The sequence below is a fragment of the Cygnus olor genome, chromosome 2, assembly GCF_009769625.2.
Source record: "Cygnus olor isolate bCygOlo1 chromosome 2, bCygOlo1.pri.v2, whole genome shotgun sequence".
In the NCBI taxonomy this organism is placed as follows: Eukaryota; Metazoa; Chordata; class Aves; order Anseriformes; family Anatidae; genus Cygnus; species Cygnus olor.
The window spans coordinates 65,132,836-65,158,490 of record NC_049170.1 but is presented as its reverse complement, the minus strand read 5'-3'; the positions used below and the strand labels follow the sequence as shown (position 1 = coordinate 65,158,490).

Here is a 25,655-nt window from a genome sequence, read left to right as displayed (position 1 = left end):
TCTGACGTCACCACACATAAAACTAAGTGATTATTCTCCAAGTCAAATTTTGGACTTAAATTCAATTTACAAGAAGGAAGAGCCATTAGACATCTCTGAGCTAAAATTTTAATTGGAGTATGGTTCATCTGCAAAGCACCCAGAGTTCATGCCAGTTATCCCAGTGATAAGAAGCCAGAAAAGGTGTGCATAATAGATAGTGGGCAAAATAAAAGGGAATATACCCATATCAGTTAATTTCATTTTGCTGAACGAATATTTGAATCAGAGCTGCTGTGAGCCAATTGTTCTTTCTCAGGTCTTTCCTGACACAGGTTCTTTCCTGGACAACTGAAATGTTTGGTTTATGCTTTTATAACTTCTTTCAGCAATTATCAAAGCAAAATAATGATGTCTTAACCTCTTCCAGACTACAGTTGTACTAAATAAGCTTGATCAATTTAAAGGGAAAGGAAGAAAAAAAAAAAAGGGAAAAAAAAAAAAGAGGCTCTTTCTGTGTTTTGATTAGCTGCAAAGGAAAATAAATGGATTACAGGTTTGTTGACCTACCATGTGGAAGCAACACACTTGCCACCCAAGTCAGTGTGGGCCATATTCTTTTCTGCATTGAACAGGTTTGAGGTGTGCTGATGCTGTAAGGTTGTTGGGGTACAATCTGATTGTTACTTGGACACAGGGAATGTGCTTGAGGGCTGCTGCCCTCCCCACAAGAGGCTCAGAGGACAAGGAGCGCATTCTGTGTCCAAGATTAGACTGCAGCTGTGTGAACAAGTAGCCTAGACCTCCTGCAGACCTGGTGGCTTCCTCTGCTAGGTATGTACCTGTTCTTCAGCTGTCCTGTGTAGCATCTCTTAGAGCAGCTTTGGAGTCATGGATATAATCTCTTGTGGAAGTGATCTGGACATGTCACACCTCTTGGTGAATATTGCACTATTCACAGACTTGGAAAACTTATTGGACATCTGAGGTCATTTTTGACATTCACTCTGAAACTTCATGGGCAAAATGCATACATTTGAGTAAGCATTGAGTTAATCTTAAAAATCACAATCTGGCCTTTTCCACAAAAGGGTTGTGTAGTGGATTTCAAGAAAAGTCTTTCCTCAATATAGACTGCCATGAAATTCTGAAGTATGTGCTTATGATTTTTAAAAGGGTTTTTATAATATTTGTACCTGAATTCACAATAACAAATTAGTTTCGCAGAGTCTGCACGGTCTGTGAGACAAAACAAGAAACAGCTGTTTTCTTTACCTGTTGGATAGCATCATCATGCCTAAAGTACTTCAGAATAGTATTTGGTTACCAGTCTTCAGTCCTTATTAATAGCAGTAATAGTATTATGATAAAAGGTAGTAATTGGCAAACCATAGCCTCTTTCAGTAGTCCTGGTGTAAGTACAGTCTTTGCCTTGAAGAGTTTACAATCTAAATGGACAAGGAGGTGAAGGGAAGTGCTTACTGAGGCAAAGTCAAAGTGACTTGCACGAAGTCACCCAACTCATTTGTAATAGAGCTAAAAATGTATTTCTCGGTGCCCTCAGAGCTAGGTGGAGATTTTCCAGCCAGTGACAGATTTAAGGTTTGCTGTCTCACAGTCCTTCTGATTTAGTCTCAGGATTCACAACATTGCAGTAAAATTTATAGCAATTGCTTCTAGCCATGGAAAGGAATTAAGGTATCAGATCTAAAAACTGTAAGGTAGTCTTATATATGGGAAAGCTGTATTGGGTCACTTTTAGATGCTTGTGAAATTGTGTTAGACAATTCTATACCTAGACAGAGGGCATACATAAAATAGAATGATCTCCCCCCCCAAAAAAAAAACAACAACAACAAAAATATTAAGCCACTTTGGGTTTTCCGTATACATGTAATAACCAGTTCATGATGGTATGCCCGTGGGCCAAATGGCTTTTGTTAAAAGAAATACGAAGTGAAAGCATCCCAGGTTCATGACTTCATAACCGAACAGCAAGAACCTCTCCAGCAAAATGGTTTATTTTTTCTTCATGGTAATTCTGCCTCGTTGGAATTATAGCATCCTTTGGAAATAATTCAAAACTGGCAAGAAAGCAAGTGAATACTTGCTGGAAATCTGTCTGCTTTCCTTTGCCTGGTTTCTCAACTTTATAAGGAGCTGGGAGTGCTGGCCACCCTGCTGGCAGTTGGGCAGCTCCTCTGCTGGTACCTCTTGCTGAGGCAACAGGTTGTCCTCTCATCTTAAGGGGGATGAAGAGCACAGAGAAGAGTGGACCTCCTGGACCTGGGATTTCACGTGCCTCTGCATGTGTGTAGAAAAGGAGATACAGGTGTGAGCAAGCAAAATTTTGGTGTGTGATCCTTTTTTTCCTGAGTAGCCCACATTTACTAATGTGGAGCACTGTTAATGCTTCTTATTTTGTGGAGAATTGGGGCCTGTGAGAATGAAATACTGTGTTTTTTCTCCCATGGCACAACAAAAACATGCATGAGAAACCTCCACAAATGGAAATTACCTTTTTTTTCTCCCACAGGGTTCTGCTCAGAAATATATTTACATGCTAGAAAGAGGCAGAGATAATATTCCAATAATCTTCACTCAGTTGTAGTTCTGGTAATTGTTGGCTGGGGGGAGACTTTCAGTATTAAAGATGGTCAGTGCTAGAAAGGTCTGGGATTTGCTGTCAAAGACAGAATGGTGTAAACACCATTGGTATAAACACCAAGAACACAAAGTCTTCAGGCTAAGGCCCAGATGTTTCATGCTAGCCGTGAAAGGTGGCTTTCCTGCAATACAGACACTGCTGTGCATGGCTATAAAGCATTAAGTCCTAATGATTCTGTCTGAAGTCCTGACCAAAATATCAAAAAGGTTTGCTGAGAGCAAGGCTATGGCTTGCAATGCTGCGGAGATTTCAAGATAAAATAAGTCAGGTTTCTGCTGCTGTGAGCTCTCCATCTCCTCCTCTAGAGATACCTTAACCTCCATTATTTCTTAACTGGACAATCTACCGTGTGTGTCTTTGAGACACAGTACAGAACCTGAACTGTTTTTGATGTAGTTTTCTTTTGTAGACCTTTATTTTTATTCCTTTCTGAATGAAAAGGCAGAGGTTTGTTGGTTTTGGTTTCTTTTTTTTTTTTCCTGTGTATGTTTTTCCTCTCACAGGTATGATAATTTGCTATTTCACAGTTTCAGCATTCACACATCCTTGGAATTTCTGTCACTTCTGCTGTTAAGAAAAGAATCTGTTTCATTAGTAACAAAGTGATCTTGTGGCAATAACATGAGTACAGTAATTCAGAAGCCTGAAGGTTTTCCTGCAAGGGAAGGGAGGTGACTCTGGGGTGGCATGGCTGCAGAGTACAGAGCTGTGGGCTCTCTAAAGTGAATATATAGAAAATGATGGGTGCTGGGAGTAGGATACATAAACTAATTCATGTTTTGTCAAAAGCACAAGTAAGCCACTCCTCTTTTTGACTTTCAGGTGTCCCTGAAGGACTTCTCTAAAGGATTTGCAAGCCCATTTTCATGTTGTGGCTGGATGTTTGAATGTGTGTCAAGGTTGCCAGCCAAAAACCTTCTCTAAGACAAGACCTCAAAGGCTATATCTCCAGTCCTTATCTTTGTGGTCAGAGATGTTACTGGTGCTCTAGGAGATGTTGCTCCTTTGCTAGCTGAACTTGCATAGCCATTTTTTAAAGGAAGACCAGCAAATATAGAGGTGCACAGATGTGCATTGATAGCGTGAAACAATTCATAGTACTACTCCTGCTTGCCCTGAAGTAAGGAGACTGCTCGAGAAATTGTTGATCACACACAAGCAACTGGTGGGAAATCTTTTTTTTTAAAAAAAAAAGTATTTTAGTGAAGTTTTTAAAAACAGTAGCTCTGCAGAGCTCAAATTATTGTTTTGTTTGCTTTGTCTCAACATTAATAATTGTGCCTTTCTTTGGTCACGAATTGGTATTCAGCGTGAGAGGATTGGTGCACAAAGGGCTTTAACCTGTTTGTAGCAGCTACTGGCATGACACACAGTTCTGGGTTGTGTGAAAGCCCTGTTCAGAGTAGAATAAAACCCTATGTAGATCTCTGCAGAGAGGGTCCTACAGCATCTCCCCATGTGGAGGTGTGACCTTTTCTCTTTGATGCTTTTGAGAGTGGTTCATATGTGTTGTCATTGATTTGTGGCATATCAGACATCAACTCTTCAGCTGAATTCAGCTAGGTGCCTTTTTTTCTGTGAGTTCAGTTTAGGTTCAGATTTATTTATTTATTTATTTTGTATGAACTTAAACCAAAAACCTTTGTGATACATGAGAGCACTTTCTTCTTTTAGGAGTGGGGATGCTATTTATTCAAATTTGAGATCAGAGAAGCAAAAAGACTGCTGATTTCCAGGATGTGGAAGGCAAGATGCTCTCACTGCATTGCAAGGTAGCTTTATGGACAAACTGAAGTCTGAGTACTAGTCATGTTAGCCAGCTTTGACATTTTACCAAGTGCCATACTAATCATGAGGTGAATCCTTGATGTGATAAATACAGGCCTACTGATGTGAGAGCAATAAATGCTTTTGGCCACAGTATTTTCAAAAGAAACAAAGCAGTAGACTGTATTGTGCTCTCTCTATAAGTGTACATAACAGATGAGGAAAGCTGGACGGCTTTCAACAACTGCACCATGGTGCATGCAACCTAAGGGTGAGGTTGTATGTCTCAAAGGGCTGTGGACCACAGGAGAACATGTTAGAGCAAGACAAAAGGGGAACCTGGAAGCCTCATTCTCTGTTATTTCAGTGGGGTTCCCAAAAACAAGACTGCTCTGTGTCCTTGATATGGTCCACAAATACAAGGGAGGAAGGCATTTCTTTCTAAAGTTGATTCCTCCAGCACGTATTGCATAATCTGCATTGCATTAATCTTAAGTGAGCTCTTGGTATTGTGCCAGGGTTTTGTAGTTACTGAGGAAAAATTTGTATGGTTTCTTTTCAACATTATTTTTGAACTGTGCAAATGTTTTTTTTCATCTGCACAAGTACTGCAGCTTGTGCTCTCTCAAATGTTAAATAAGAGAACAAAAGCATTTCTCTGAAAAGTTAGAAAGCAGAGATGTATTAAAGACGCCATAGTTGGAATGAAGTTTGGATCTGTGTTCTAAAAGATCAAAAAGTTAATTTTGTCCTCGGTACTGATAATTGCTGATTCAATCTCTTCTGCCTGTTCCCTCAAGTTTTACTCTTCCAACATTTTCTCCATCCTTTTCACAACCTATAGCACATAGATGAAGAGGGTGTTTTGCACAATTATTAGTTCTAATGTCCTTACAGTAATTTAAGGAAGACTTACTAGTTTCCCACTTTTTCTTCTTTACTCCTATGATAAATTATTGTAAGCGGCAGTGTGATATTTCATTTCAGAGGTGAGTCTTTCATGGTGGCCCTTTGATGGGTGTTACAATGAAAAGTCACTATTTCTGCAGGATGTTTTGTTGGATATAGTGGAGATAACTTATGAGTATTTTATTGTGTTTTCCTAGGCAGTCCCTACATGACCCTGAAAGGAATAGTTTAAATACTTGAGAGTTTAAAAGAGGCATAAGCTAAAAATAACAAGAAGTACTAGGAGTCAGATTTTGCTTGAAGTAATTGAAGCCAGCTGAGCAAGACAGAAGAGGAGCCTGCAGGTTTATTTCACAACTCCACCTACATACCCCACTCCTTATGGGTTCACTGCTGGGATTGGGCCCAAGGTCTGGAGTTAAGAGTATGAGTCAAATCCAATATCTCCTGCAACTGACTTCAGATCCAGCCCTTTGGATTTATTTATGACAGCAAACTTGGCCAGCACAGTGCTCAATTACACTTTTGTTGGGTGCATGTATTCCAGAGGCAAGACACTCCCACAGACTGAATTTCCAAAATCTCCCCACAGGTAGTGCTCAAACGTGTATTTTTCTCCAGTTAATGGTTGCTGGCTTCTGGTACCAGAAAGAAAAAGAGACTTTTGTTCATGACTTTGCTCAAAGGAAGAAAATAAATTTGTTTGCACAAATATTTCTGGCCAACAATCTGGATTTGCTGGGTACTTTCTTTGTCTTAGAAGCTCAGAAGGGTTGGAGTGAGGTGCTTTCTGAATATGTCTTCTGACAGTTAATCTTCTTAAACAGGAGGTCAGAAAAGATTATTCCTCTGGTCTCTTTCAGTCCTTAGGAAAATAAAAGTATAATCATTTCCAAGGTATTTTGCTACTGCATCCACCTGATCTCAGCTCACTGAAAAACTGACCTTCTCAAGAGCTCACAGCTATTTTTCAGGTCGCTTAAGCCATAATTCACAGACACTTAATTCTCCCTAGGGCCATGAATATTAAGGGTTTGTCTGATTGCCACACTGTGCACAGAACTTAAAACCTAGGTTTGGAGACTTATGTGAGGTTCTTAGGCCCCGAAGAGCAAGCTCTTTCTCTAGCAGACAAAGCTTTCCTTTTCCCAGCCCTTCTTCCTGATCTTGCCTGTTACAGAATTCGCCCTGTTGCACTTCTCTGGAGCTGTCTTAGGCAAGACTTGAGCCTACATGACATTCCATCACTATCTGTACTCTATATTGGCCATTTCATTTCCCATTCTCATGTGCTCCCAGAACTTTGCCATTTGAAGTATCCTATTATCATGTGTGTTACATTGCCACCATCCAAAAGTGTGAGCAGCTCTCTTCAGCTGCTTTGTTTTACCTTTGATCCCATTTTAAACCTCCCTTGTTCAGTGTGTAGCAAGTTCTATAAATACACATCTGGAAAAGATGTGAGAGATCTGTCTCTTCCTTTTTTTTTTTTGTGAAAGCCACCAGTGTTGGCATTGAAGACGCTTCAAATGACCCTTGCATCCAATATCCATATCAAAGCCAGGTAATAGTCTTGTCTTGGTAATTCTGCTTTGCTAGTTATCCCCACTGTCTTGCTCTGTCTCACACTTATTATCCCGAGAGCACCCAAATACAGTGGACCTACACGCAAGCTAAGGTGAGAGAATTTAACCCAGATATTATTATTATTTATTAATTTATTTATTGCATAGGCAGTTCTAGACCATAAATGAGAAAAGAAGAAAATTAGTCTTGTTTATATTAAGATTCACTGTTAGGGTAATGTGGGTTTTCTTGAACTTCCCGTCATTACAAAGAGCTTTATGTAAACAGCCCAGAGCTTTTAAAGAAGTCTTTTCATCAAATACACCACACAAGTCAGCATACCTGCAGAGGGTTAACTTCACTTCCCAGTTGTTGGCCACTATCTGGAGCCAAGGTATGGAGACGTCAACAGAATAATGATTTCTCCCTATAGCTTGAACTGCTTTTCTACTGTTGCTTTTAGATTTGACCTTGAAGCCAAGTCTAATCATGTTTGCTGCTTCTTCCTATTCTTTCTGAATGCCACTTGCTTGGCTTTTGTGAATCTGCAGCCTACCTTTCTATAGCAGTTAACAGAGCTTAACTATGTTTGGTCCCATTTGTCATCCCACTTCCAAAGGCTACTAAGGACCAGCAATTTTCATTGTCTTGCTTTTGTTATGGCTCTGGCTACAGCATCCAGGTTGATTAGACAGGGGAAACTCATACACTGTCACGCCAAGCCACTCAGTCTGTACTTCTGCCCTGGTCTAGCTGTCTATGTATTACAAAGGACATCACAAACATTTATGGTTGAACAATGTACTTATTCTTCATGTAGACTCAAAGATACTTCTCTTCTCCCAAAATCTTCCATATTTATACAGGAGATACTTCTCTTCTTCAATATAGAGAGATATATTGTCATCCTCATTGGGAAGAATTTGGTAAAAGCTTACATTTTAATGAAGTATAATGCCACAAAGAAAGTATTCAGAAAATAAGAATGCCTGTGTAATGTGTGTGCTCTACAGAATTTACTGTTTTGATGTGGCACAGCGTCCAAATTCCTTTTGTACAGTATTGTATCTCTGAGTGGATAGCCAAAACTGTATATGATGCAAGACAGTGGAAAGCCTTCTCCTTATTAAATTACACTACACAGCATGAAGATCTTTGCTAAATTAGCTGCGCTAAGATATTGTCTAACAGCCAGGTGGGAAGGGGACTGCACTGTGGCAGGCTCTGCACAGAGAACCCATGAAAGGGGAGCATGATGGAAACCTGCTCAAGTCACTGGAACAGGAACAGGCGTTTAGTACACAGTTTGTTAAAGAGATGGGTGACTCATTAAGAATGATACAAGACGTGGGTCTGGAAACATGTTAGCTGTTAAAATGCATTTGATTTTTTAGCCTTGGCTTTCCCTGTGGCTTTAGCCAAGCAATTTGACTGTCCTACCTCAGACTGCCTATCTGGAAAAGAAGAGTAGTAAATTCTGACTGAATTTCAAAGGAATGCTGTAAGGATTAACCAGTTTCTTTTTCCACTGAATGTTTGGGAAAAGGAGAGCAGCTGTATAAGTATTTATATTGTTTCCAAGGCATTTTTGTTTGTGAATTATCTCTGACAATTGGCCTTTTAATGCTAAGAATATTTATGCTATGGACCTTTTTTTAAACATCCATTTAAGTTGTTTGTGTGAAACATTTATACTAACTATATTGGTAAATTACTTAAGGTCCTACAGACTAAAGACTGAATTCAGAAACTCCTTCACTATGTTATAGTTCCCTGAAATACCTCATTACTTAGTGATATTTAATCAAATTTAATCTTCAGTAAATCTCTCTGTGTCATTAAAATTCTGCTAGGCATTACTTTCACGTTATTTCTCAGGGGCTTGAAGTAGACAAAGTTTTGGATTATTTATAAAAGGAAAATTGTTATACTGAGGAAATGAAAAATAATTTGATGGGCTTGCTTCTCTGAGATACAGCATTAAGAATGTCTTCTAGCAAAATTAAAGTATTGCTGTCTGTTTCACAAAAGTTCTGCTTGATGCTGGATGTTTTTTTGCCCATTTCCACTTTGATCTGTCTTAGTCTTTTACATTTCTGTTGAAATGGGTTTTATTTTTTCGTATTTATCATGTGGAAACCGAATACAACTGGTTTGGACATGCTGTTGAGTGAACCCAGAGAAGCTGCACTAATGCTGATGACTGCCCAAAATGTTCAGCCTTTGTGCGCAGCACAACACATGACTTCATGATGAGGTTTTTCTTAGAAGCCCATCTCCTGGGATCATGCGATCATACAATAATCTCAGATTTTTGATTCTGATTTTTAAGCACAGAAAATCTAAAAATAGACCAACTACACAGAGTGAATCAAAGCACAGTCAAACAGAATGTTCTTCTATATCTATTACTGTTTTTAAAATATTAATATTTAAGATCTGGCAGGCTTTTTTTTTTTTAATTGCGCATGATGAAATTGGCAAGAGGAAACATCAGATGCTTTTGTAAATGCTGATGCCACTCATGAGAGTATGCCTTGCATTTCTAAGCAGTGGTTATAAGCAACAAACCTGAGTTGCGATGTAGATGAGGCTAGAGAATCAAAGATTAGGTTGAGGGGTGGAGACCTCAACAGAGAGGACTTCCTTGCTGCCCTCTGTACTGGAGCAGTCAAGTACTGGCCTCTGGAGATGAAACTGGGTGATGCTTCATGTCAGAACACCAAAAATTTTGAGATGAACATCAGGCATTGCTTTCCTAACAGTTGGGAAGGTACTCAGTGGCACTGGCCCATCTGTCTCGCTTCTTGTTCAGCTGGTGATTTATAATGGGCAACTGCAGAACATGCTGCTGCTGCCTTTAAAACAAGGAATGTCATAGATTTTGATTCAAGTCCCCACTGTATGAACTCTGCTCTGTTTTTAAGCTCCTCTTCTCTCTTTATTGTAAAGGCATCTTTACAATAAAAAGAGGCAAAGCCCCCCATCACTGGGTCCTCCTGAATCTGGAGACTCCCACTTCCACACCCAAATCGCCTTCAACAGCATTTCCTTTTTTATTTCCATCTGTTTTTTAGAGGCATATTTTTCCATTTTTATGGTGAATGTTAATTTCATGTTGGTTTTCCTGTGCATACTTTGTGGGAGTAAACAGCATGGGTAAGGAGAGGGCAGCTTGCTGGAGAGATGAGTGTTGGGGTGGTGTCGTACCCAAAGTGTGAAGTTTTCCAGAGAGGAAAAAAGTATAGGAATCCTGAGAGACAGCCATGCTCTGGGTTCAGGTGATCTCTGTTTGGGAGATCAACAAGCACTTGTATCACCCTAACCAAAAACATCACCAGAGTAGAATGAACAAAAAGACGACGTGAATGGCGAGGTCAGGAACGCACATTTCCCTACTGGAGCTTCTCTTTCCTGCATTCATTTTCCAGAGCACTGACTCTTGTAGCCGTGATGGTCGGTCACCCTTAGTTGCTTCCTTGGTGGAGAATGATGGTACGTAGCAATTGGTGGGCACGTTGGAAAGGCTGCGTGGCCAGTGAAGGATTTGTGCATACAAGTGCCTCTGGCTGGATTGGATCAGTAGGAAAGTTTCAGAGGGACAGGAATCATGGACCAGAGGAGAGGCATGGCTTTGAGGAGTTGTTCCTCCACAAGTGGAGTCATGATCTGTGGCTGGCATGTGGATGCCTTCTGGCAGCATAAATAATATCCCTGATAATAAGGAGAGGTACAAGTAGGAACTGTGTTGTTCAGGGGCTTGGATGCAGAGACAAGACTTCTGGAAGCAGTGCATGTTTGGTGTTGGGAGTGGGGAAGGGGACAGCCTGGGAGGAGAGAATGAACAATTAAGTGAAATAATCCATAAAATCAGTGAGTTGGTAAAATGAGACTGGCTCGTTAAACAACTTAAACAGAAAGAAAACAATAAGCAAAAGTGTGGTCAAGGTAGAAATATTACAAGCAGTTTGGTGAAAGAAGTTGAAAATGAGCTGGAAGAAGTCTATCAACTGGAGCAAATGGAGCATTGTGTGGTCCTGGTGGCAAGGGAAACCTGAGGAATATCCATAACAACATGTGGAAGGGGAACATGACAGCGTCCACCAGAGCTGCAGATCTTTCAGGGGCTCACATCCTAACATCTTTCCTGGCCATGCCAATGGGAGGTGCAACCCATAGCTGCAGAAGTCTGTCATTACAGTCAGAAGCACCAAAGCAATGAATCCAGATGCTCCTTAAATTTGGGCACGAGTGGGGAGAAAATTACTTGGACTATGTTTTAAGTGAGGTGGAAATTCCATGTTTGATCCCACAGTGACAAAGGCCAGGAGGGTCTCTGTGCTGTGTTCGCATTTATAAACCACTCCATGCTAATTTTGTTATATTCTGCACGGCAAAAACTTTACAGAGTATTATGGTGGAGGTGGTCTAACGCAAGATCACAGATCCAAATGTTTGTATCAAATCACTTCAGACTTTATGAAACCCTGAAATGTCTTCATGGTTGTGAACCAATTTGAACCTTGGAGAAGGCTTGTATAGGACTTAAATTTAAATTTAAATTTAATCTGTTTTTATACTATTGAAACCTCCACCGTCCCCCAAATCTGATAAATTTGCATGCATACATATCCTCTACCACTTGGTGGCCATTCCCATACTGAGAATGTGTTGCAGGCTGTTTGCTGGCTTATTTTCAGCTTCATGTACGAACAGGTTCCTTTCTAACATAGGTGAGGTTTACTATATAGCTGAGTTTTCTGTGACAGCAAGCCCTGTGTGAGTGCAGGCTGGTGGAGTTCCAAAGTGCTAATCACATAAAGACAGCATTCCCTTGTCATCATGTGGGTTTATTTATATTCTCCCCCCTCTGATTTCCAGACCAGAACCCTGAAGAGCCTTAGCCTGGTGTGAATTATATAATTTTGCTGCTGCAGGCCATGTGACTGGCTACCTGAGTAATTCCCTGCAGGAGGAGACAAACTGCATATTAAAAAGCTCAACAAACAGTGCTTAAAACACAAACGTGCGGTGGTGGTATACAGTACCCGTGCCACTTTGTCTGAAATCTACTACTACTGCCGCAGCTCTGTGGAGGGTTGATTTATGGTACCAAGCTCTGTGATTTGAGGGGAAGAGCATGGGTGGGGAGGGAAGGCTAACTGGAGCATTGGCTTGTTCCCTTTCCCCTACAACAACATTCTGTCTCCAAAAGTGGTTTCATCTAAAGTTTGTCAGAGCAAATGGCTACTTGGAGACCTCAGCGTGGAGCAGGGAGTCACTGCGTCATGGAGGTAAGCAGCAGTCATGGTGTCCCACATCGGCTGGGAGCCTAACTCTGTTCTCACCGTTCTGCAGTGGTGTAGGACAGAGGGAGAAGCAGAGAGAATCTGGCATAAAGCATGCAGGGATCCACTCAAGACCCTCTTTATTTATAGGTAATATATGGGAAGCAGGGGGAAGGGCCAGATTAAATGTTCCCATTTTACAAAAAGCCTTGTTCTGTTTTCAGGACAGTTAATTGCATTGATTGTTCTGACCTCTGTATCTTCCTTTCATATGGGAGCAGGACGTTGAATTGTAACTTGTTTTTCAACTGGCTGAGGCTGGAGGAGAAGGGGCTGTCTGGCACTGCAAGGCTGGATGGCTGTGCGTAGAGTGTGTGCATTTCCAGAGCACAAGACTTAAGGAGGCTGTTGCTCAGCTTCAGAAGGCACAGCTGTTGCAGAGCGAGGGAAGGAGTGTGGACGCAGCCTTGTGATCTCTATCAGGTAGGCAAATGCACAAACCATGTGCTTGTTCCTGACTAGTTTTATTTCTTGCAGTGGCAGTATTATTAGCAGATAGCATTTGGGTTCACAAAGTCCTCATTTCTGCTTGTGGCAGTGGGATGTGGGTGATGATAGCAGCTGGGTGTGTTTGCCCAGAAGCCGGTATGTATGAATGAGGAGATCAATAGCTGTGCTAAAAATCACTGAGCCATCTGGGATTTACAGATAGAGGATTAACTTGCAAATCCCACTGCAACTGAGATCTGCAGTAACTGCTGAATAGCAGCACACATGATGGAGATGCCACAGAAAGTTATCCAGAAGACCTGAAAAAACCCAGTGGTACTTTTCTTAGCCCTCTTTTGCAGAGAAGCTTGGGAAAGGGTGAGGAAATGCTGAGGCAGGGGGAAATGATGTTCTGCTGATGATTTTTTTTTTTTTAGTCATGTTGTTGACATACGATTTTGAACCTAGTGCAGGAAGATGGACAATATAGCTGTATTTTACATGTGCCTGGTGGCTACCAAAACCAGTCTCTTTACATCTGCATGCGAATTGGAGAAGCATGTAGCCAAGGGGATGTGGGGGAGAGCACAGGCAGGGAGAGGAGAAAAGCCTTGTTTGGAAAGATGGCAGAGAATGCACTGGGAAATAGAGTTTGGATTTCAAGTCCATTTTATGCTTATTCTGTGCTCTGTGATTATGCAGACCTACAGCATCTATGAAACTGTAAAAAGGAGCTAGGGACAAACTAAGATCTGAGAGTAGAGAGAAAGTGCAGAAACAGTCTTCTACTGCAGGTAAAGAAGGCAGTGCTTTCACAACAGACTGGTCATCTCTGTCGTAGCTTTAATCACAGATTTTAAGTATGGAATTAGTTTTCCATTCTCTCTCAGTGGTAAACAGTGATATTCGCCTGTTCTACTTCAGATGAAGAAACTGAGGCATGGGAAAGTTATAAGATGTCACGTGGGTTTCTGGGTCAAGCTGTTCTAAAACATAGCTGGGAATGGCGAGGCTGGTTGCTGACATAGGATGCCATGTTTATAAACCTATGTAATGGATAGGTAAATATATGCGTGTTCATGGTATGGAGCAAAGTAGGTATTCTGCTCTATGTACTTCTCTGTTGTGGATAAATACAGATGTTGAAACTCAGATATTCATAACAATGTGGGGCATCCAATTACTAAAATAGTGGCATTTGGAGTCTGGAAAGACTAAACAACTTAGCCAACGTCAAAGAAGTAATTTGGAAAAGAACTGGAAATGCAAAACAAATTGACCAGTGTTTTACCCACTAACTCATTCCAGCAAAGCAAAATAACAGCTTTCCTCTTTTAATTTTTTCTTTATTTTCCTTGCAGGTCATGACCTGACCTTATGTTAGCTTGGATAGTTACATTTTCCTTCTGTACTATTCTAGCTTGTATTTTAAGTGGTGGTATCTAGTATTTTATGAAGTTGCTGTGTGGATATCTTCTACTTTAGAGGGAGGAAGATTTTGGTGGTGGGTGATGTCGTCACTGAACAACATATAAGCTAGTTTGTAAATAAACTTGGGAACACAAAATAAAATGTGGAACATGATTGTTAGTCCTCCATAATAAAAGTGTTGTTCACAGTGCTGTGTATTTGGAGGTTTGTCAGGGTTTGCACTACTTGCTAGATCTTTTCCCTGAATTTTTTTCTTCGTGGAGATATTCACAGTAAAAAGGCTTCAGCTAAAACTTTGGTAAGTAGGAGGCATCTTTTATATCTGTAGCTGTCACTGCATTGCACAACAGATGTAGTGGTGATGTGACCCAACCCTGCTGCCCTTACTAATGTATGTGTTATCAGAGCTACACTCGCTGCACTACTGTTCCTGAGAAGCAGAGCTGGGCCTTGTAAAGCTCTTTTCTCTCATTCTGAGTCCGCAACCCTGTTTTTTCTGGTCCCAAAATATAGACTGTGGTCAGCTGAAACTGAGAAGCAGTTTGTCGTTTCTTTTGTTTTTGTCTTCTTGGGATGCAGCTAGTGGAGAATGTTGCTTTTCCTGTGACTTACACCACTGAATGGCATCACTCTGTAGGGGAGTCTCCTCAGGAAGATACTTACAGATATATTTATCACTTGTTTAATGCCATTGCTTAGTGAAGTTACATGGGCCATCTGTGTAATCAAATGTGTTCACAGCTATCAAGGAAGCTCTTCAAATAGGCCTACAGGTAGCTAACAGCATATCACTACAGTATCTTTTGAAGAAGAAAAAAAAGAATAATTTGACTTTCTCCTTACAGAACCTTTGTCATACTCCTCACCCCAGGAGCTGAGATCAGGAGTTGAATGATCTGATATTACTTTCAGCATAGTCATTCTTATTTCCATGTATTACCTCCACTGAAGGCAGTAAGAGTTAGGAGCTGATAGCTTGGAAAACATTGACCCATTGATTTTCTTAAATGGTAGTCAGTTTAACTGAAGATGAGAATCCCTCTGAAGGAACTGTCACACTTTGTTGGATAAATGGTCTGCAAATGAGAACTGTTCCAAGGAAACTGTGCTAGGTGACGAAAGAAGGGAGCAGTCTAACACAATCTTGTATATGTTGATTAGAAGAACAATTCTGACCCAACAGAGGAGTTAGGGTATGATGAAGTAGATTGAGAAACAAAATAGAACTTACTAATTTTTGCCTAGAACTTCAAGCAATAGACCATGATAAGTATGTGAGTAAAGTCAAAATTCTTCAAGCTTTTTAATCCTACCACTATGAAATAGTAGAACAGAAGGTATCTTCAGAGTTTTTGACAGCCTATCAAGCTGGTAGAGGGACAAATATGCTTGTTAGAAAGTCTGTGGTTTAGTAGTAACCTGAAAGGAAAAGAAAAAAAAATCCATGCAGGATTATATTTTTATAATAGAGGAGCCACCAGATCTACCTGCAGTTGAAGAACGGAGCTAACTGTAGCTGTGAGTCTGACCAGCACTTCAGTATTTCTGCCTCTGAATTATTCTTGTTTCACCTAGTCTTGGTCCTGAGCTGTGCCAAAACATCTATAAGAAATAGCAACATGTACCTGGTTTTCTAATTCTCTTAACCAATTGTCAGAGATCACCATAGATCCACAATGCTGTTGACAATTTAAGAGAATGGTAAAAACTTTTTTGAGTACACCTATGGTGAAAAAGAACTCTTCTTGCAGAAAGGGAGAACATTTTTTGACTTGTTTAATGGTTGTTTCCCTTGTCCCAGGACAGATGCAAAGAAACAGAGAGATGAGGGGAAGCCGACAGTGTGGAAGAAGTAATATTTTTACTTGAAAATAATTCTTGTCTCATTTTGAGTTATTTCAGGACAGTGAAATAGGAATAAAAGACCCATGTGATTGCCCAGACTTTATTCTGTATCAAAACAAATTGGAACATTACTCTCAAATTTTTCATGCTGTTTTTCTGAATCTAGTTTTTCAGGGATGTTCAGCTTGAGTTAAACAACTTTTCCCAGAATTATTTTCCAACATAGCAAAATTGATTTTTGAGTAAACCAACACTACTTAGCATTACAGAATATCTGAGATTTGAAGGGACTTCAGGATGTCAGGTTGCTCAATTTAACGGTTTAATGTTAAAAGTGTGCTCCATCTTTTAGCAGCTTAGTGTGAAAGTAAGCAAGATTTAACTTTGGAGAATTTAGATTGTTAGTTTTTAAAGCTGTAGAAGAGATTTGGGAGATTTCCTGTAAAGAGGGACTATATGCAAGCGCTTTTTTTTTCCTGTTGTTTTTTGTTTGTTTGTTTGTTTTTAACTTCTGCAGTGGGAAGCTGAGTTTTGCTGAGCACTGCAAAGAAAAGCTTTCCTAGAAAAATGTTATATTTTCAGAAAATACGCCACCTTTTCAGATGTAATGGCACAGAGGACTACAAGCCTTGTTTTCCGTGATGTGCGTTTGCCCTATGGCACTTATCTGACTGTTCAAGTGTGAATTTATCCCAAAATGTTTTGAAGCATGGAGATTCATCTTTTTCATTTCAATAGTTTATATACACTGATAAATGTAGTGGGAAAACAGTTTAAAAAAGCAAAACAAAAACATCTTCAATGTGCTGCTGGAAAATGGTCATCTGGAGGATCCCTCAGAGTCTTCATGTGTTTGACATCAAGTCAGAGCCTTTCCAAGAATGACATGGATCTGCTTTTGGAGTCAGTGGAGTTACACAGAGATGAATCTCTCTCCTTGCATCTTTCCCATCTTTTGCTTAATGTGGTGCAATGAATTAAAACTTGAGACTTGTAGAGCACCATTCCTACTAATAGAAATGTCTGCAAATTAATCAGGCTGTGGTACATAACATTAAATTTTGCTTATTATAAATGACTGTTATGTCATGCTAATGAGATTTCTTTCAGTTTTACTGCCTGCATAGTGCTGATCCAGACAGCCAAGAGTTTTAGTATTATTTTATGCTCAACTATGCCTTACTGACTTTTCTTTTTTTTTGAGAAAGGAAAGGGGGGAGAGTAGATGACTTCTCTGTTGAATTTTAACTGTAGTAAAAGTATCTGAAACAAGTGAATAGGAAAGAAAGGTGTGTGTTTAAGCATATAAGGCTTTTGAGCATCTTTTTTTTTTATTTAAACAAACAAACAAACAAAAAAAAAACAGATCCATATGACATAACTAGCTGAATGTACTTTCTCCAATTCACGAAGACCAAGCTGATCTACTCACTGGATACCTGACCCAGATCACAGTTGCATCTCCTGGGGAAAATTTCAGGTCTTGAAATGAGCACAGTAGGATGCTGGAGGGATCATTAACATTGAGAAGCCAGTTGATTCTGCTGCTGCTCCCAAGCTGTGGCCACCTGTAGTTTGAAGTTACCTGTTTTGCTCAAGTTTTTCATGGACTTAATCTAACTGCTCACTTCACAGGGAGAAAATGACCTGGGGAGGTTTCATCTGTACAGACATGTTTGTGCCTGGGAGGTGAGTTGAGCATAGTTCAGCGTGAAAGAAGCTGTCCCTTTCACAAACCGTCTAGATGCAGTAGCTCCAAGGTCCAAGTATGTATCGTAAGCAGCAGGAGTGACTAACCTCAGCTTGAGAAACCTCCTTTAAGCCTGCTGTGGTAGTTTTCCTCCATCTGCCAAGACAGGAAGCCATCTGCAGAGATAAATAAATGGTGGCATCCTTATCAGTTGTTTACAGATGCCTTAAATAGCAGAAGCAGTTACATGCCATGGTGTTTAAAAGTGGTTTGCTGTTTTTTTTCTCCCTAAAATGAATAAATAAATAAAAATCAAGGAAATTAACCCCTTCTTTCACCAATGTGGATTGGGCCCTAAAAGGTCTACCTCAGTGAACTGGCAGGCTGTATGCTAACCCCTTCCCTAGTTAGGAAAGGGGTGTGTACTTCTCTCACATGAGTTGCACAGAGCCTTGGTTTGCAGGAGAAGTGATTACTTGGCAGTCAGCCCTGTGTGTGTTCATCTTTCTATTTCTGATGCATGACTTCTCAGAAGAACAGTATTGGTGGGTTTTTTAAGTTGTTAGATTGATCTGTTGTTTTCAGGTCTTTGTGGCTTCTGCGTCATATTGGAGTGTCTTTGACCTGTTTTATATCTGAGCTTTCTTGCTTACAAATTGCTTTTCCCTGAAGAAGTTGTTGGTATAATTGCTGCACTTGAAACCATGCTTCTGTCATTTACGTGACTGTGTCCCCAAGAAAGTCCACAGCTTCCTTTCAGGGTTTGTATTTGATGAGGAGATTAAAATTGGTGGGTTTTAGGCTTCCGTTTCCCAAATAATCAGTGTTTTGTTTGTCAGTGTGGTCAGCTAAACACATTGGGAGTTGCCTTTTAGAAAATCCTCACCCCCTTGCTTTTGAAAATCTTTTGTGTGGTTCAAGTTGGGTTAGTCATAGTTGTTAGTCATATTTGAAAATGCAGGCCTTCAGATTTGCCTTTGTTATTTGTTTTCTTTTTTAAATCATCTTTCTCTGAGACCTCAAGGAATGGCAAATTAATCATAATCTGGTGACATTCCATTAAGGAAACATAATTCTTCTGAAGTCTCTAAGCAGTTTTTATAGAGAAGCTTTCATTACGTCAAAACCTCAAATTGCAAGTGATAAGACAGCAAAAAACAGTATCCATTGAAGAGTGCAACCAAATATTAAGTTTGCATTGGGAACTAGTTTGCAAAGGGAGTTTTTTCTCCTTGAAACAGAAGTGCGTTGTCTAGAACTTAGGTATATATAACATCAATGGACAAAAGGTGTGGCTCAGTTTTTCAGGCCAGCTTTCTGAATTGTGTGAACATCCACACTTGTCTAAGAATATAGGTCCAGATTCCTCCCAGCACTTGTAGGGTGTCATTGGCAAAGCGCTGGAGAAGGTAATTATTTATACCTAATGCTGGCAAATGAACCACCAGTTGAGGGTGGAGTGGTGTTGGGTTCTGCACTGAGTTTGGGCACTGATGAGTGGCAGGGATGTGGTGAGCATGGCTGGCACTTGCAGTGTTTGAAGGCAGGGGACAGTTTGTGTTCAACTAGCTTTCATCCCATTCCCCCAAGCAAGTAGCAGTATAGCTGACAGACATCTCCAGAGGAGGGTAATAACATGTCATTACTCAGCCTTGTTTAGACCTACAAAGGAAGAAATGCTATCTTTATAACTTTCCTAATACATTCCTGATCTTTTTTGTATGCTTGTCATTTTTGAGACAGAGAATGTATGTTCTTTTAGCAACAAATGCATTTACCATTTGGGGGTGCCAAAATAGGGCATATTCCCTTCATCTGAATGGAGTACCTGTTCCTTCAGTGAAGGCCCTTGCTCCAGTTAGCCTGAAAAAGGAGAGCCCAAAATACATGTATGCTGCTTCATTTTTATCAGAGAAATGGTGGTTTTCTGTCAGCTGTAGGTTGACCTTCCAGGAGCATCCCAGCAGTGCAGGTCTCTGTCTGTTGTAATGAAATACGTGGCTGCCAGAGAAAGAAGGGACTGGGCACCAATTGAAACTCAACAGGAATGTTTTCATTGGCTGTACTTAGCAGGATCAACAAGTCTACAATCACTACTTGAAGCTGAAATTACTTTCTGGTAACACATAATTGAATGCAGACCTGAGCACTCTTGAGAGCATAATGAACCACAAAAGCTCGAGGTACTAGATGTTGTCAGCTGTTATGGCAGGCATCAATTTATCAATTGTCTTGATACAAATGAGTATCTCACACCATACTAAAAATGTGTTTCTGCAACAAATCAAAGCTGCTGCATCAAAGTAGGATTCACATAGAGATGCACAAGTTTTAGCTATGCTTAGCAATCTTCCCCACATTTTTCCCTGTCCTCTTCTTATTTCACAGAGATAGTCATTAATCTTTGCTAGTAAGTAGCTTTAAAAAGCAAGACAAAAAAAGCTAAGGAAATTATCAGCACTCCAGTGTTCAAAGTGATAAGTGGTTACTGCTAGCAGTCATGTCTTCTTTAAGCCACTTCCAAACATATTGGAGTAGGAGAGCAGTGGATGGCAGTTGCATCATTAGATTTTGTTGATGTACCTCCAAGCACACTTTCTGGGGCTACTTGGCTGATTAGATGAGTTTCTGCATGGGGGCAGAGGTATATTTTGAGCATGCTGGGGCTTCAGGTCTCTTTTTGTGAGCAAAGCCTGTATGCACAAAGGGTAAAGAGGCTCTCTGTGGTGCAGAGCCTCCTGAAGGAGCTCAGCAGCAACTGGCACGGTAGGTAGGTGTGCTGCTGGGGAGTCATGGGGGGCATGGGCATACACTGCTTACTCCGCTATTGTTTCTGCTTGTCTTTTAAATAAAAGTACTACTTTACATTTTCTGATGTCCTCCACCACCTAATATATTCCCTTTGAAACGTAATGGAAAGTTGCTGCTGTAATTAACTCATTGATTGTTTATAACAATTGCTAATTGTACCTGGCTGGGAAGCTGGGAGGATCTCACTGTCTCTTAATGTGACTGGATAATTATATATTTTTTTCTCTTCATATTTTTCTGTAAAACATGTTCTCTTTGCAGGAGCTTTTATTGCTGGGCAGCTGATGTTCAGTTCCCATGAATGGCGGGTGCAGGCTAGCAATCAGCCCTAGGGCAGCAAATGGGATGAAGATATTCCAGACCTCTGCTCCCTTAGGGATACTCTAGGCAAATAATGTATTCATTTTTCTGTGTAATGCATGAATGCTACTACAAAGCTGAGAAAAACAAAGGTCTGTGCAATAGCAAAAGAAGCCTTCATACCACCAGAAACCTCATCTTTGGGCAGCCTCTTCTAAGAGCCAGAATAGGGCTTGGTTGTTCATTTTTAGAAAAGGAAAGAAATAAAGAAAACAAGTATCCTGGAAAGCCACCTCTGAGATGCTGCTTCTGCATCTTGGCATAAGAGCTTGTACACAGCCTGCCACAATCCATGCACGTTCACTATTTCTTTTCAATAGGCAGCTGTTGCTAGCTGTTGCCACAGATCGTGGGGAAGTTGGCAAATACTGTCTCTTTCTTCTGCTTCTCACAGCCAGCTAACAGTATGTCTGCATGGCACAATGCATTAGCCCAGTAGTTCTTCCAGATAATGTTTTGCTCCATGTATCCCTGTGCAGCTGTGCATTGCCCTCTGTAGAGGTCTCTTTTAAAAAAAATGCAGGTCATTGGCCTGAAGTGGCAACTCAGAGCCACTTCTTTCAGAGATTTTGGGAGACTTCTAAGTGAATGTGTCTTCCACAAGAACTGACTGGAGTCACCATCACAAGCTGCTCTCATGCATTGTGTGTTTTGTAGCTTTATCTTAGATATTCCATGAATTTGTGCAAACCATTTCTCTGTCTCAGTTATTTACCTGCAAAGCAAGTATCTGTTTGTAATGGGACACAGACTCTTCCTAACTTTTTATTACAGTGACTAGCCCTCATACCTCTTAGGCCTCCAGTGTAATTACTGTAGTGTAATTATAAATAGTAATATTTTCTTCAGGGATTCTGTGTTTGTTTATGCAGTTTAGCTACACTTTTGACAGTTGTCTGTCTTGAGAGATTTTGGCATTTCAGTGATGCTCTACTAATCACCCTTCTAATGGGCTCATGCTACTCAAGGACTGAATTCTGCCATCCTTGCTAGAATTCAGTAGTATCTCTTCATGACTATGCATCCATAAAATAATATTTATGTCTAAAATATTACATGGGAGGCCATCATTATACAATATAAGATAAAGAAAATCAAACAGTCTCTTTGAATTGAACTTCCCATAGCATAGCTGGAGAGGCTGTAAGTGGTTTTTCTTTGAAAATTACATTTGTAGATTTGTAGTCAGATTTGTAGTCTTGGGATCACTTGCTTCATACTGAACAAAGCAAGACACGTCGTACAGCAATGTTTGCATGTATTTGCATCCAGCCTAGTATGGCAGGGGAGTTTGATTCCACATTAATCTGGGCATTAACTTTATAGTAGTTACTTTGCACATTTATTGGGAAAAGGAGAGCCGCTGAAGAGCTGACACAATTTTAGGAAGATGATTTTACTATAAGACAAGGCCAAAGTGATTTTTGTGAATGAAAGAGGATAGTTATCAGACTTCAGTATGGGGCATCTGCTTTAGGAAAGACCCCCAAGTATTGTGGGTAAGGGAATATATTTTCGAAGTGTGCCTGATTTGTTTGTTTGCTTTTTGGGGTAAATGGTCTAGCAGCACAGCCTCATATTCTTAAATCTTGAGGCGTGGTGGCTGTCTGGGTGTACAGAGCATAGGAGAAATGCTCTTTGGTTGCATTTGTTTCCATAAGAGGAAGGAGGGGAGGTTGCTTGTACAGTATTTTATAGCCAGGATTTGGTAGTATTGGTTCTTCACCAAGAAAGTTTATTCTCCAAAGATGCCCAGTTTGACTTAGTCAAAAGCAGACAAAATATATTGAATGCTTATTTAAATAATTTTTCAGCAGCTTAATGGGGTAGAAGAACTCCTCCCTTTTCCATTTCATTTCTGGTATAAATGACTACCTTTAAGAAGCCTAAGAAGCAAAGAAGATTAATTTCTTTGCCTAGATCTGAATCTAGCCTTATATATTATAAATGTTTGTTTCAGTCCAGCTCAGAGGATGGAAAAAAAAATCAGAGGAAGGCATGAATGAATTCTAAAACTTTCTGGCCATATACCAGCATTTAAATTCTGTATTTGCATCTAAAATCAGTGCCACTCACCAGAACTTAAGATTTTAATGCTCTGCCCTGAAAAACTACTTTCAATAGAATGAGAGAGAACAACGAAGATTTAATTTTTAATGTGGGATGTTGTACAGGAGATGGTTTTGCAAAATGGCATTGATTAGGACTGTAATTAAATGGAATCTTAAAGAAATGAAAAGAAGCTCAGCATATACTTAGTTTTTAAAGAAAGATGGATTTACAATGCTCCAGATGTTTTGCTTAGAATAAGCTTCATTGACCTGGAATATTAAAGTGTGCCAGCATACTTACTGTGGTAGGGTTTGTTTCAGGATCTTTGGTTTGAATTTCAATGTGTTTTGTTTCTGAGCACAGCAATCTGCACAGAATGCTTCTAAAGAATAAAATTATAAAGGTATATCAAGCAGACAGACACAAAGCTTGCATTGTGACTTTTTCCCATTCTTCTAAGTCATCACAACTGCGTAGATTCATTGTTTCCTGAAAACCTATTTTTGTAAGGCTTGTATTATCAAAAACCTTTATTTGGACTACCATGTTTGAAGGCTGTTTTCACATTCTATAAAAGACCTTTGTCTAATCAGACCCTGTGGTTCCAGGCACCTATTGTAGCCAAAGGTATCAGAAGGCAATGCATGAAACAAACGAAAAATTACAAAAAAAAAAAAAAAAAAAAAACAGCAACAGCAATCACTCTGTAATCATAATTTAAATGCTGATTAAACAGAGTTTTTTGTGTGATCACTGCAAGTATTTTGTTTTATTACCCATCTTCCCAACCAGTAGACAATTAGAAGTTGATCAGTTACAGAACATCAACCAACACTGATTTAGGCCCTTGGGGCTAAGAGGTATTACAGTGTCTCTCATCTCAAATAGTCCCATGCTTCTTGTCAATTGAGGTGAATGAGCCATGCTTGCAGCATCTCCCAACTCTACTGACACATGGGAGAACCATGCTAAACTTTACAAGTATCTATTATGCACAGGCAAAATGTGTTTTCTGAGTTGCTTCTGTGAAACAGTTGAGCTTCGTGTTCTAAAGCTGAATGACCATATTCAATTTCAAAACCTATGAAGAAAAGCACAGGTTGTGGATATTGTCTTTCACTCCTCAGGATCTTCAGGACCATTCCTATTTTCCCTATTATTTTCTCAAAATCTAGTATTCGCTTTGTAATTGTTTATCCCTGGATGATACTTCATCTTCTAAAACCTAGCATCACCACCTCTGCAACTGGACATCTGCATGCCTTTGGAGATCCTGGGGCTATGCATTAGAAATCTTGGTGTTTGTTCAAGGGTCCCAGTGTTATCATTACTGTGCAGCAGAAATGCTCAGAGCCAAATGTGACAGCAGACCAAATGTAAAGATAATAGGTTTATTCCATCCATAGGCTTTTAACAGCAGAACAAAACATCAGAAAGATAAGGTAGCAGAACACAGCAGTATTTTTGAGGTATAGAAGTTCCTTGACTGTGGTTTGACATCCCAGCTAGCTTCTAACTTTTTTCCCAAATCAAGACAGAATTGCTTTCCTGTGGTCTGTTGTCCAAAATGCCTGCTTCTCTCTGTTCTCCTCAGAGGATGGGGAGAAAAGGTGGGAATAAATGAAGGAAAAGAGATCACCTCCTGTGCCACCCAAAGCTATACTCTTTGTTTCTACTTCATCCTCCTTACAAAACTGTGCTTCTTTCTAGCCACCGGGACATTTCCTTCCACCTCCTCCATGAGATGCTTTGATTAATGTTACTTACTCATACCTGAATTAGCACATTCCTGCCTTGGAGACAAAGCTTCTCATTTACAAGTCCTCAAAACCTGCTCCTGAAGTCCATGCTTCAAACTTATAATTGTAACTACTTTCTCTTCGGGTGAATTGTCAAAACACACAATCTAATAGTACGGACTGCGCAATCTAGAATACACAACTGAAGACTGACTAGCATCCCACCTGCTCCCGTCCACACTGTTGGTTTTGTGGTAACCATTTTGAGACCCAAGGAAATTCAGTTTGGAAAGTCCCATTACTCAACACGATTATACTGCTGCAAGTGCCTCATTAGGTCTCATTGCACAGGCTCAAAGTAGAGCGTGAAGCAGAGAAACATTGCTTAGATTAGGCACTGCGGTGCATGTTTTTTTAAGTCAGTGAGAGGTCAGTGGCAATATCAATTGATTTCATCAGGATAACCACATTGATTTGTCAGGTCACTGCCATTCCTCTAGGGTCTCTCTGTGTTAGTTCCTTATCTCTTGACTTTGTTTTATCTTCTTTCATCTACTAAGCTCAACTGGTTTTTCTAGCTTCCATTTATCCTCCAATTCTCCTACCTGTGTTTGGCCCCTTAACCAAGTCTCCATTCTGCACTACCACTAACCTCTTCTTTTCTCATGGACTTTCATTTACTGTTCCCAAAACATGAAAAATACAGGACTCATAATTCTGAGTTGCTGAAAATTTCTGGTAAGGAGCTGAACTACAAGTTGTGACTTGCAAATCCCAGGGCTTCCATGATATTAACCCAGCAGAAGAGGCAGTTGTCAGGTGTGTGAAGATAATGTTTATAGCTCTTGTTAGTGAGCCAGAAGCTGCTGCCTTTCCTTGATAACACCTTCTCTTTCTCACTGGGGGGGGGTGGTGGTGAAAACTCTTGAACACGGGGGCTAGTAAAGGGCACCTTGTGTTCTTTGCTTCTTTATGTAGACTGCAGTTGTGCCTCTGACATGCACTTTGCAATTTCTAAATGGCCAGACAGGAAGAACTGCCTTGTAATTGAATGTGGATTC

General features: G+C 40.1%; 1 protein-coding gene across 10 annotated transcripts in view; it reads left to right on the top strand.

Moving 5' to 3' along the window:
- Positions 1–25,655, top strand: part of PHACTR1 (phosphatase and actin regulator 1) — a 376,918-nt gene that overhangs the window by 181,950 nt on the left and 169,313 nt on the right. Inside the window, exons 1-2 of one of the 10 annotated variants that reach the window (XM_040546899.1) lie at positions 12,085–12,183; positions 12,459–12,660. The exons of the other annotated variants lie outside the window; for them this stretch is intronic. The gene's annotated coding sequence lies outside the window, so the exon portion shown is untranslated. Of the gene's footprint in view, positions 1–12,084; positions 12,184–12,458; positions 12,661–25,655 lie in introns of those variants that run through there. 10 annotated transcript variants of the gene reach the window in all.